General features: G+C 40.8%; 1 protein-coding gene across 6 annotated transcripts in view; it reads right to left on the reverse strand.

Moving 5' to 3' along the window:
- LOC105473642 (pecanex 4) overlaps positions 1 to 12,904 on the reverse strand; it is a 45,096-nt gene extending 32,192 nt beyond the window's left edge. For 4 of the 6 annotated variants that reach the window (XR_003016244.2, XR_011625829.1, XM_024790255.2 and 1 more), the window contains exon 1: positions 12,631 to 12,904. The gene's annotated coding sequence lies outside the window, so the exon portion shown is untranslated. Of the gene's footprint in view, positions 1 to 2,748; positions 2,915 to 6,672; positions 7,475 to 12,630 lie in introns of those variants that run through there. The other 2 variants (XM_071100086.1, XM_071100087.1) reach the window with 2 other exon arrangements.
- Positions 12,905 to 14,066: the final 1,162 nt, after the last annotated feature.

Genomic DNA, 14,066 nt, shown 5'->3' on the forward strand with positions numbered 1-14,066 from the left:
CCTGACCTCTGTGATCCGCCCGTCTCCGCCTCCCAAAGTGCTGGGATTACAGGCTTGAGCCACCGCGCCCGGCCTCAGTTCTTATTTTCTCTCGTCTGCTGCCACGTAACACATGCCTTTCACCTTCCACCATGATCGTGAGGCCTTCTCAGCCATGAGAAATTGTGAGTACATTAAACCTCTTTTTCTTTATAAATAACCCAGTCTCGGGTATGTCTTTATCAGCAGTGTGAAAACGGATAAATACAGAGGCCACATCTTGAGATTCTTGATTCCCCATATTTAGCAAAATACCTTTCCAGGGAGAAGCATGTAATACTTTAATGACACAGCCTAAATAAGACAATTAAAGTTGGAAAATATGTCATATTGCTGTCTTAAAGGGAAGCTGGGAGTATTTCCCATTTTCTTTTTTTTTTTTTTTGAGATGGAGTCTTGCTCTGTCACCCAGGCTGGAATGCAGTGGTGTGATCTCAGAACACTGCAACTTCTACCTCCCGGGTTCAAGCAATTCTCCTGCCTCAGCCTCCTGAGTAGCTTGGATTACAGGTGTGTGCCACCACACTTGGCTAATTTTTATATTTTTAGTAGAGATGGGATTTCACCGTGTTGGTCAGGCTGGTCTCGAACTCCTGACCTCATGATCTCCGCCTACTGGGATTACAGGCATGAGTCACCGCGCCTGGCCGTATTTACCATTTTCAAAAACTTGCAGCATATCCTACTCTACTCAAAATAGTAAGCCTATAAACTGTTTATTCAGTTTTAAAATGTTTGGAAAGTATCTTATTTTTTACGGAGCAAATAATACTATCTATTCATAGTATTACTGGTTCAGGGAAGATTCTGGCTAGATCAATATACCACATAGCGACACAGGAGCAGGATGAGCCTGAGGGAGAAATATGGCTGGGTTTCTCCTGTGAAGGAAATGACTGGAGAATTTTAAGATGTCAGAAGTCCAATTTTAATTTGCTTCCTGTCCCATACTATGCTTTAACCTGCATCATCAGGAAAGGAAGAACTAGTTCATACTGAGAAAGAAGGGCAGACATAGAACAGTAGGCATAAGAGGCAAAATAAAGTGGGAGAAATCAAGAATTGAGTGAGACCAGACCAAGAAGTACAAAGAGAATGTATGTTCCCTCAAGAAGCCTAAGAAACATGGGAGAGGACACTGGTATGGTGATTTGAGTGAACAATTTTTAAAAGGCTGAAAGATACAGGATCATGTGTCCCACAGAATATATGCTGAAAAGGCGTCTGTAGTCAAAGCAGTTTGAAAAATTATACACTATACTGTCATCTTGAAGAGTCACAATGGATATTAGCAGATTAAAGATTTTGAGATCTTTGATATTAAAAAACACTTCTGCAAGTCTGCTTAAAATGTGTCATTTGAGCTTTCCAAATTCATTTGACCTTGGAACCCACTTTTTCCATGATATCTAATAACAGATCACGTAACTGATGTTTTATCGAAACTACTTTAAGAAACACTGGCCTGGGATTCCACAGGATCTTAAAGATTGAGCCAAACCGAGAACTGAAAGGGTATGCCAGTTAAGGAGGAATGTCATGAACAGAGGTACACAAGCAAAAAACTATCAGGGAAATTTGACAGGTAGCAAGCATATCAGACCTAAAGACTGATTTAAAGTATGGGTGTTTCTATTTTCTTTTTAAGGATAAAAGAGGATTACATGATGGATACTAACAACTCACTAAGGAAGTATGAAGACAAAAATTATGATTCACTGGTACCCGTTGACATTTAATTTTAATTACAGATCCTGGAACATTTAAAAATATTGAAGAATTTGAAAATACTTTATTTATAGGGGACAACAGTTTCATTTATATAGAGAAATCTTCTAAATGCTAACCTGAATTACTAGCATAGAAAACAAATTCACAATAACTAAAATGTACTCCCCCAGTGAGAATTTGGCACGTAGTTCTGAAAGACAAATAATTCCCAGAAGAACTGATGCATTGGTATGGATGCCACCTTTACAATATTCAAATTAAAAACGGCTCAAGACTTAGAAAAAAAAACAAAACTATGAAAAGAGAACTGAAGGGATAAAGATGACATTGCAACATTGATTTAAGCCATAGGCTTTCTTCATATACTACTATGAAAGTGGACCAACAAAATAGCCACAGTAATGTTGCTTTATTTGGGAGTTGTATTTCTTATGCATTACTCAGAAGAATAAGAAACAGAGATCAATTTGGCAATGTACTGAGAGGAATTCTTAGTTACCAAAACTGTATGTAACTCAGACATATATAACACCACGCTAAAAATCTGTTAAACACACACAAAAAAAACAAAAGTGGCCACATTTTTGGATTAAATATATATTTCTCTAAGTTCAACAAAAAAATTTTGAGAAGTTGTAGTGATTGATTTTTGTTTAGTAAAATTTTTTAAATCTATCATATTATTTTTATTGATTGGTTGATTTCATTTATTGAATCCCTCTTTCTTCCTGTTTGTTAGGATTTTGATTTTTTATTGTGGTAGGAACACTAACATGAGATCTACTGTTAAACATTTAAGTGTACAATACAGTGTTGTCAGCTACAGGCACAATGTTGTAGAGCAGATCTCTAGAACTTGTTCATTTTGCATAATTAAAACTTCATACCTGTTTAATAGCAACTCCCCATTTTCCCTCCCCCAATTCTCTGGCAATCACCATTCTACTCACTGATTTGGAGTTTGTCTATTTTAGATACCTCACATAAGTGGAACGTAGTAGTTGTCCTTCTGTCACTGGCTTCACTTATCATAATGCCTTCAAGGTTCATCTGTTGTTACATATGGCATGGTTTCCTTTTTTTTTTTTTAAGGCTGAATAATATTCCATCGTCTGTCTATACCACATTTTCTTTAACCATTTATCTGTTGATGGACATTTAAGTTCAATAATGCTGCAATGAACATGCGAGGGCAAGTATCACTTTTATCTTGATTTCAATTACTTTGTATAAATACCCAAAAGCAAAATTGCTAGTTTTTTTTTTTTTTTTTTTTTAAAGAAACCTCCATACTGTTTTGGCATAGTGGCTGCACAATTTTGCATTCCCACCCAGCATACAAGGGTTCCAATTCCTCCACATCCTCACCAACACTCATCTTTTGTCTTTTTGATAGTAGTCATCATAACAGGTGAGGTGATAGTAAGGAGTACTTCTGCACTGAGGCACTTGTCTTAACTATATTTTTGTTGTACTTTCAGGAGACTATCTTCTAATAGATGTGTAGAAATTTATCAAATCTTTGTTCACTTTTTTAACTTCTAAGAGCTCTTCTTTAATCTCTGAGTGTTCCTTTTTATGAAATTGTTGATGAAAAAAAGTCGAACTATATAGAATATTTTAAGAGATTTATTCTGAGCCAAATATGAGTGACCACAGCCCAGACACAACCCTCAGGAGGTCCTCAAAACATGTGCCCAAGGTGGTTGGGGTACAGCTTAGTTATATATATTTTAGAGAGACATAAGACATCAAATACATTTAAGAAATACACTGGTCTGGTTTAGAAAGGCGGGACAACTCAAAGCAAGGGCTTCCAGACTATAGGTAAATTTAAACATTTTCTGGTTGACAATAGGATGAGTTTATCTGAAGACCTGGGATCAACAGAAAGGAAATGTTCAGGTTAAGATAAAGGACTGTGGAGACTAAGTTTTATTGTGCAGAGGAAGCTCTCAGCAGACTTCAGACAGCAGGTGGTAAAATGTTTCTTATCAGACTTAAAAGGGTGCCTGGCTCTTAGCTGATTATCTCTTGGAACTGGACAAGAAGGAAGGAAAACAAAGGGGAAAGGGGAAAAATCCTCATTAAAGAATGTGGATTTTTCCCACAAGAGACTTTGCAGGGCAATTTCAAGGTATGGCAAGGAAATATATTTTTGGGTAAAACATTTTGATTTTCTTCCTTATTATGCCAGAGTCAGATTGGAAAGTAAGTCAAGATATATAGGGTTAAATAAAACCCATCTGATGAGAATTTATGATTTGTAGGGCATGACTCTCTAGGCCCCTTAGACAGGAATTTGGGCAAGATTTAAGAAATCAGAGCTGAGTCCTCAAAATCCTATCATTGTTTCATGAATATGGTTTAAGAATATTAATTATGGAGGGCACGGTGGCTCAAGCCTGTAATCCCAGCACTTTGAGAGGCTGAGGCAGGCAGATCACCTGAGATCAGGAGTTCAAGACCAGTCTGGCCAACGTGGCCAAACCCCATTTCTACTAAAAATACAAAGGTTAGCCAGGCGTGGTGGTGGGTGCCTGTAATTCCAGCTACTTGGGAGGCTGAGGCGGGAGAATCACTTGAACTCAGGAGGTGGAGGTTGTAGTGAGCCAAAATGGCGAGACTGCACTCCAGCCTGGGCAACAAGAGTGAAACTCCAATTCAAAAATTAAAAAAAAAAATTAATTACATGTATGTATATATGTTTGGGCGTGTGTGTGTGTGTAGATAAATGCTATTTTTTTTGTTTGTAAATTGGCTCTTCATGTCCTTTGCCTATTTTTCTATTGAAGTGATCATTTTTGAACATTTTTCTTATGAACTTGGAAGAACTTTTCATATATGAAGGGCATTAACTCTTTGACATGACTTTTTTTTCCCTATGTTACCTTGTCCTTTTCTTTCCTTTTCTTTTTTGAGACAGTCTCAGTCTGTTGCCCAGGCTGGAGTGCAGTAACACGATCTTGGCTCACTGTAACCTCCGCCTCCTAGGTTCAAGAGATTCTCATGCCTCAGCCTCCCAAGTAGCCGGGACTAAAGGCATGAGCCACTACCCCCAGGTATTTTTTTTTTCCCAGTAGAGATGGTGTTTCACTATATTGGCCAGGCTGGTCTCAAACTCCTAACCTCAAGAGATCCGCCTGCCTCAGCCTCCCAAAGTGCTGGAATTAGGGATTACAGGCATGAGCCACTGCACCTGACCATTACCTTTTTCTTAAAGCACTGTTAGAAGATGCTAGAAAAGATTAAATATTTAAATTTTGATAGTTATTAATTATAGGCCAAATGTGTTACTCTTCCTTCTATGAAGAAACAGCTAAAAGATAAATTATTACTTCCCGCAATTTAAACTTCTAGTTACAAACTTTTGAGTACCTACAAGGTGCTCAGTGATAATACTGCTCTCTCTAACCCAAAGGTTACAATCCAGTAAATATCATTTTCCCTTCAAATAACTGTTGTTGGTAGAAGCAATTCTGGAAGTCTTTCCATTTTCATTATTAAGCAAGAAACATAAAGTTAATTTATAAATAACCTAAATTAAACTCAAACTTGTCAAGAAAAACTAATTTCTGCTTGTTTAAAAATTAGACAAATTTTCAATAATAAATACAATGTATTCATCCATGTTCCTAAAAAATATTTTACAAAATCTGCAAGGAAATATACTAAAGTTTTACATTTCCAAGCATTACCACATTTTGTAATTCGAAAAACAGAAAACTTTATACCTGGCAAAGAAAACAAACTGGCCTATACACCTAAGTACTCAAAAGCATGATATGAAAGAACTTAATTTTCAGTTGCTCTGGATAAAAATCACTTGCTACTACTAGCGCAATTCTAAAAAGTATGCACATATGAAGTCTGTCTTACAGCCATCTGCTATCTGTTGAGGGTACCAGTAGGAATCCAGAGATGCAAAGATAGCTACCATTATAACCCTGAAAATACTCTATGGAATCTTAACTGAATGCTATTCCATGGATAAACAGCTAAATTCTGGAGTCTTTTGAAATACTTTTTTTTTTTTAGAGACGGAGTTTCACTCTTGTTGCCCAGGCTGGAGTGCAATGGCATGACCTCAGCAACCTCTGCCTCTCGGGTTCAAGCGAATTCTCCTGCCTCAGCCTCCAGAGTAGCTGGGATTACAGGTATGGACCACCAGGCTCAGCTAATTTTGTATTTTTAGCAGAGACAGGGTTTCACCATGTTGACCAGGCTGGTCTTGAACTCCTGACCTCAGGCGATCTACCCGCCTTGTCCTCCCAAAGTGCTGGGAATACAGGCGTGAGCCACCGCACCCGGCGAAAGACTTTGGTGTTTAAACCAAAACATACATTTCATGCTTTGGTTTACAAGTTATATGGTAAGCACCCTCCTCCCCAACCAGTGAAAGGAAAGTCTACCCAAGTACTAGAAAAGAAAGACTGAAAAGGAACAAGCACATTAACATCTCTTTGGATCTATAAAATGGTATTCAAATTCAAGACTTTTGGAGGAACTTTTGGAGGGTTTTTGAATAAGAGTGTTCTATAAGATCACAGTGTAAGTTAAAGAGGAAAGAAAAACAAAAAGTGGCTCAACAGTCAAAGACAGGTTTGTTTTGGAGAATAAACCTGAGAGAGGCTTCTGGCCAATTTCAGTCAGGAAAGCTCTCTCTTACAGACTAGGAGTATTTATTGGTGACAGAGCTTATTACAGGCTTGGAATGTTTCTACATGGGGGAGAAGCTTATGACAGTGTTGGAATGTCTCTGGTCGGAGGGGAGGTTATCTTGGGGCTGACATCTCTCCAGCCAGAGGGAAGGTCATGTCGGGGCTGGCATGTCTCTGGTCCAGGAGGGGTTTGGAATGTTTCTGGTCAGAGATGTTATGTATGATTTATGGTCATGCTGACCTTAGCTATAAGGCTAATGCCCTTTGGATTTTGGTGGATTTTGATCAAGGTGAAACTTAAAATGTTGGTCTTCGTCCAAGATGGCGATGCTCCTGCTCTGTCAATCCAGACCCTGTAGTTATAAAAAGGATGAGGGGCGGTGTGTTCTTTCTGGCTACTTCCTGTTGACAAGGGGATAGACAGTTTCTGAGTCTTGCATTGACTGCAGAAGTAACACCATCTGTAGATGTTCTTGGGTAGTTGTCTGTGAAATGGCCATGATTCTGTCAGTTAAAAATCTTTGAAAAAGGTTAACTAGGCAGGGTAAGAACATTAGTCCTAGGCATATTAGGAGAGGGCCCAGGAATGGGGTGACCCATGCTATGATTCTGCTCCCAAAGAATCTATTTGGTTGTTTTGGTATTCCCTTAGCTTTTTAGCCCTTTCTTTAAGTTTTTCAGCAGAGTCTCTTACTAGGCCTGATTGGTTGAGATAGAAACAACATTCCCTACCTAATGAGAGGCAGAGGCACATGTTTGGAAAGGCCCATGTATTATTTTTTGTTAGTAACCGTTATTCCTTCTATGAGGATAATAATTAAGCAAAATGCTACAGCAATTGAGATTCCCTGTCAGATATTCCACCCTGAGGGTGCTACAGTATATAGTCCTACTGCAAACAGTACAGTGAGTAAAGCAATTCCCACAAGGGTGGCGTAGTAAATAATTTCCATCATATTTAAGACGTTCCTTTGGGCTGTCAGGGGTTGCTTCCTCAGCTTACCAGGCTTCGACTCCAGTGTGATGTATCCAGGAGTTGATTCCTGTAAAAGATACTGTCTCAATTACCCTGGTTCCGTAGACTCACTAGACATGGGGGTGAAGGATTCCGGGCACCCTCAGCTATTAGTTGTCAGTGCCCAGCAGTGAAGAGATTTCTTCCTGTGATGGTTGGGGGGCTTAGAGGCAGCGCCTGATAAAACATCTAGTTTTCAGTTCATAGGGCTTTAAGAAAGCACAACTTATTTAGAAACTTGTAGCCAGAAAAATTAGAATTTAATTTAAACTGTAGAAAATAATAAAAATTGAAAAACATTAGGCAAGACTAGAATTTAACAACAGGTGTGCTACAGTTTTTGAAACATAATTTTCTCTCTCCAGTTTCCCATTTATTAAAAGCCAAGTCATGGCAGGACTGGCTTGCTTTATTATACTTGGCTTAATTATTTGGATACAGTACAGCAAGAACAATTATTTGTTACACAGGACTTTTTTTTTTGAAGTGGAATCTCGCTCTGTTGCCCAGGCTAGAGTACAGTGGCACCATCTCAGCTCACTGCAAACTCCGCCTCCTGGGTTCACGCCATTTTCCTGCCTCAGCCTCCTGAGTAGCTGGGACCACAGGCACCCGCCAGCACGCCTGGCAAATTTTTTGGATTTTTAGTAGACATGGGGTTTCACTGTGTTAGCAAGGATGGTCTCGATCTCCTGACCTCGTGATCCGCCCGCCTCAGCCACCTGTAAGTGCTGGGATTACAGGTGTGAGAAACTGCGCCCGGCCAACATAGGCCTTTTAAATTGGTATTGATTTATCTGGCTCACCGCTTCATTTGGCCAACTCAGCCAAAATGCTTTGTGCTGGGAGCAAATAAATCACACCAAGGACCTATGTCCAAACAGTACAAGAGATATGGGGTAGATACCTGGAAAACGATGTGACCACACTATCATATTACAAGACATTGAATGGCATGCCACCCATTGGGTGCCAACGACCAGGTATTTATTGGCTAGCTCCAAATGGGACATATTGGCTACGTGGCACTAACTTATGGCCGTGGTTACCTCCAGAGTGGTTAGGACAATGTTCCCTAGGTTATGCTTGGGCACAAGGATAAGTAATTCAGACCCTGCCAAAACCAGCAAACCTTTTTCATTTACAATCTTGTTGGACACATTTGGTATTTCAATGGTATGACCACTTAGCTTGAATCTTTGTACCACAGATAGGTATTGAAGATGTTATATGGCATATAGAGGCTTTAATGAATTACACCCAAAAGGTCCTGAATGATAGCTGCATGAGTATCTCCTCACTAAACAAGGAAGTCATGCTTATGAGGAAAGTTGTGCTGCAAAACTGTATGCCTTTAGATAGACTTACGGCAGCACAAGGGAGGACCTGCGCCATCATAAAAACGGAATGTTGCGTTTATACTCCAGATGAATTGAAGAACATAACCTGACTTATGACTGATATGAAAACCCAGAAAACCCAGATACCTGTTAGATCCAAAACCCTCGTTAATCAACTGGTTGAGTGGTGGGTTTGGATCCTGGGGAACTTGGTGGCAGAAGCTTATTGCTTATATTAGTAATATTAATTTGTGTTGTGTCCTGTTTCTGCTTACAGTGTTGTTATGGGATGTGCCTGTAAATATGTCAACTGAAAGGGCTAGGGTAATGATTCCCTAGAAAATTGCTCTAATTGAGAAGGCAGTAATATAGCCTGACCCAGCTTCCAGGTGTGATTTCCTTTTGTTGCTATAAATCTGGCCTACATATTTTTTCTTTTTTTCCCTTTCCTTTTTTACTTCCTTCCTCTCCCTGTTGTTTTTAATCTTCATGGGGCATGACTTCCTAGGAATGAGCCTTCCTAGAGACTGGGGACCTGAATTGCTAGGAATAAACCATTCTAGCAGTAAGAAAGCAGCTTGAAAAAGGGAGGAAAAACCAACCTGAGGCCAGGAACTCGTATTCCTTTTAAAATGCTTTTTCCAAAAGATTTTACAGAAAAAAGAAGGGAAATGTGAAAGGAAATTAAATTTTGGGACCCCAAACTCATTTAGCCAAAGGGAAGAAGTCAAGCTGGGAACTAGGTCATGCAAATCTGTCTCCCCCTTTGGTTTCTAAACAGGATGGCTACAAGATGGAAAGCTACACACTTCCCCTGTATTTTGCCCACAAGGAAATTCCCAGTGAGCTAAAATTTCATCATGGCAATGCCAACTGATAGCTTACAGGTGCAGTTACCCCGGCCCACCAGACGTAAATGCATATCTGATTGTTTCCCACCCCATTTTGTCTGTTATCTTACGTAAAATGCAGATTCTCCCCATTTTTTCCTCTGCCCCTTTTATGTCATCTTATGTAAAAAATGCAGATTCACTGAGCCAGACAAAGGCATAAACGACTATTTGCCCCTACCTACCTCTTATATGACAATTGTGTACTTCTCAATATCCTGCCCTTTCCCCTTTAAATTTGGACACCTCAAAATCATCTCCAGAGAAAGGCATAGACTTGTCTCCCGGGCACGTCCTTAACTTTGGCAAATAAATCCAAAATGATTGAGACTTGTCCCATCATTTTTCTTGACACCCACTACAAATTCAATTGGGTTGAAAAACTTTTCTTTTAAAATCAAGTATCAGGTGAAAGTCTGCTACTCACATGAATTACCAGAAAGAAATTAATTAATTTTACAAAAAAAAACTGAGAACTAGTGATATTAAGTGACTTAACCAAGATACAACGTCAGTTAGTGGCAGAATGAGTTTTTAAATCATACCATGCTATTGCTGTTAGGTTTTCTTAAAAGGGAAGGTGGGGGGTTAAAGAGAGATGGGGGTGGGGGGGCTCTACAGCAACACAGGTATATTGCAAAAACCTGCAGAGATGGGGGAGCAGCTTAACGCCAGAGCCTACCGCTGTTCACAGGCTGGGGACTTACAGGTATGGGCAGAAGGGGTCTGGGCTGTCTGGTTCACTGCCCGGCAGGATATTGATAAGATGTTCCTATGATCAGGTGGTTTGGCCCTTTTTTCCGGTTGCAGGGTATGATAGGGATGTTCCTTCAGTCGGGCCTTTGCTTAGCAGGGTATGATAAGGATGTTCTTGTGCACTGTGGTCAGGTGGTTAGGCAGGATGTTTCTCACAGCCCAAACTCCCGTGGAATGTGTTACTTTGACCAAGGTCTGCAAAATGGTGGGGGGAGTTACAAAATGGTGCAGTTTGGACTAACAATTGCCAAATGAAAGGGAATTTCATTTTGAAGCTAGAGAACTGGAAGGATAACTTGGGGGAAGAGGGTTCTTTGGAGAAAAGTGGGTCCAAGAGGAATCTACAAAGTGTAAAAATGGGAAACTTTTGATAGCTAAGCCAGCATGAGGGGATTGGTATCCAGTACCCTGTAACAAGTGAGAAAGTGTTTAAAAAACAAGGTCCTCACCACTGTGAAAGTGAAAACAACCTATAGGATGGAAGAAAATTTGTGCAAATCATATATATATACATATATGACTTACAACTGGACTATATAAAGAACTCTTACAATTTAATAACGAGAAGTCAAATAATCCAATCTTTAAAAAATGAGCAAAGGATCTGAATAGACATTTAACCAAAGATGATATACAAGTGGTTAATAAGCACAGAAAATATAAAATGATGCTCAACATCATTACTCATTAGAAAAACACAAGTTGAAACCATAATTAGGTACCATTTCAAATCCTCTTGACTGGCTACAATAAAAATGGCAGACAATAATAAGTATTGATGAGACTGTGGAGAAATCAGAACCCTCAAACATATCTGGCGGTTATGTAAAATGATACAGCTCCTTTGGAAAACAGTCTGGCAGTTCCTCAAAAGGCTAGAGTTACCATATAACCCAGTAATTCTACTCTCAGGTATACACCCAACAGAAATAAAAACATGTATGTATACACAAAAATCTGTACACAAAACATTCATAGAAGAAATATTACTAACAGCCAAAAAAATGAAAACGACCCAAATGTTCATCAATGAATGGATAAAATGTGATATATCCACACAATGGAATTAGGCTATAAAAAGGAATGACGTACTCATACATTCTACAACATGGCTGAACCTTGAAAACACACTAAGTGAAAGCCCGTTACAAAAGGCCACATATTGTATTATCCTATCTTTGTGAAATGTCCAAAATAAGCAAATTTATGGGGACGGAAAATAGATTAGTAATTGCTTATGGCTGGTGGGGTAAGGTTAATGGGGGAGGTGGTGACTGCTGAGGGTAAAGAGTTTCTTTTTGGGGTGATGCAAATGTTCTAAACTTGACTGTGGTAAGGGTTGCACAATTCTGTAAATGGGTGAACTCTACTGAATGTAAATTACATCTCAATAAAGCTCTTAAAAAGGAAAAAGAAAAGGTTCCCCGATTGGTATTTTCCACAGCAGTTAATAATTAGAAGGCAGCTCTTTAAGTAGGAAATTTAGGAGTAGCCAACAGATGCTCCAAACAGTTAAATTTGTAAAAAGGCAACATCTGAACTGGATGCTATGCTAAAGGTTTGGGGATCTGGCGTGAGTGGCGGTGGATACCAAATAACATGAAGGACAGTCTTTGCCCTAACTGCAGGAATGATTTAATGAAGAAAACAAACACCTAAAAATAGTAAAAAATGAGTAAGTGAAAAATGATGGATACGAAGCAGATAACCAATGCAGCGGCATGAAAAACAACTTTCGATTCACTGGAGTAAATTCTGGTCCTGGACAGACAGGAGGTTGTGGGGACAGAGATCGAGATCAGTGGGGGAAGGAGCGCTTCACGTTCAGGGGCCCATGAGTTGAACAATTCGGACAAAAGAGGTTTAGCTGGAGATAAGGCGTGAGAGTACAGTTCTATCTAAGGGACACAGCTCCGGGTATGCCATTTTCCATTTCGTAGAGTCTCTTAGAAACAAAATGCTACAAATTCAACAGACTAAAGTAGTCTTTCAAAGTAAAGTTAAAATCACACTGAATTACTATCTCTAATGACTGAGTTCATTAAGCGCAATAATTGCACTTACAGGTTTTGTAACTAAAAAGGAAAAATGTGTTTCTTGTGGCAATGAATACTCCAAGAACAACTTGGCTCTCCGCACAGGCTTGGACATTAAAGCGCCGAAGAAGTCCCAAGGTGGACATCGGACAACGAACGTACCTCAAGTCAACCGAGGGAAGCGAAGACGCGAAGGCATCCCGGGGACTGCATTTTTGCAGGTAAACCCGGGCTAGGCGCTCCCGCCGGGAGGTTGGCTATTGCCCGAATGCGGAGGCAGAAAAGCTGCGGCGTCCCAACAACAAGCTCACCGTGGCCCCGCCCGGGCCAGCTCTCGGTTTCCATGGCTAACGTCAACTCCGGCGACCGCCACCCGGAGCTGAACAGAGCGCGTGCGCGCTCAGGACCTGGCCGGCGCCCGGCTGGCCTCGCTGCCCCGGTCTATGCTCGCTCCGGGGGCGGGCCCTGCCGTACAGCAGGCTTGGCCTAAAGGAAGCAGGGAAATAGCGCGCTTCGTTCGCGCCAAGCTTAGGCCAACATTTGCCTGGCCAGGGACGACGTGAGTCGCTCATGCTCTGGTCTGGCACTGGGCCTAGGAGAAGCACCAGCGGCGAGAGCGGGGACGCCCTGAACTTTCCACTGGGCCGGGCCTTTACGCAGGAGCGTCGTTGCCCTGGTGACGTGACGTCCTTCCTCAGGATTGTGCGCCGGGGTCGGAGAACAGAAGTGCAACCGCCATTTTGCGCATCAATTCCCCAGAGGTTGGGTCAGGTTGTCTTAACGCAAGCAGAGGGGTGTGGCAGGGCTCCAACCGCTCGGGGTCCCGCGACTTCCATTAATGAATTCGCACACTGGCCCTCACCACTCAACACACCGACGGTAATGAATGTTTTTTGAGTGATACTACATGCAACCTATTCGGCTTGGACGATTGGGGGACTGCATATACGTGATCGTTATCGCTTCAGTTTGTGGCCGCGTCTTAAAATACAAGGAACCAACATGTCCATCATAGAAACGTGATATTAAGATATTAGTAAAACAAGGCAGAGTTCCGGCGTTCCAATTAAAAGGCCGTGGCTGATTCTTATTAGTGTGGCGGGAATCTTTACAGCCTGGCCGCAAAGACCCCAATTAAGGCTAGTTAAAAAGTTATCCCTATATCCAGGGCTCACCTCCCCCATTCTCCACGAAATATGAGCCCCCTCCCCCCCACCAAGTTCTGGAAACGTTCCAGATTGCCAATTGGGAGTCCTCAACACGGCCCCGGAGAGCATTAACAATAATTGGTCTCAGCTGATTTAGAGGCTCGTGTAAGGGAACTTTGAAGCTAACTTGTCGGTATCAAGGTACCCGCAACTCCCCCATGTGATTGGTTAGATACTGTAGCAAGTTCTGCACACTTCAGAGTCCAAGATGACTTGTGGACTGTGTTGTTTGGATCCCCATTCCTCAAAACGATAAACGCGGCCTTAATTTTTTTTTTTTTTTTTTTTAGTTCTTGGCTCTTGGCTATCCTGGAAATGATGACTTTGTATTTAAGTATTTAGGTTTTCAGTTCATAATAGAAAAATAATTACTGTGTGAATATTAAAAGA

This window comes from Macaca nemestrina, chromosome 7 (assembly GCF_043159975.1).
Source record: "Macaca nemestrina isolate mMacNem1 chromosome 7, mMacNem.hap1, whole genome shotgun sequence".
NCBI classification, from domain to species: Eukaryota; Metazoa; Chordata; class Mammalia; order Primates; family Cercopithecidae; genus Macaca; species Macaca nemestrina.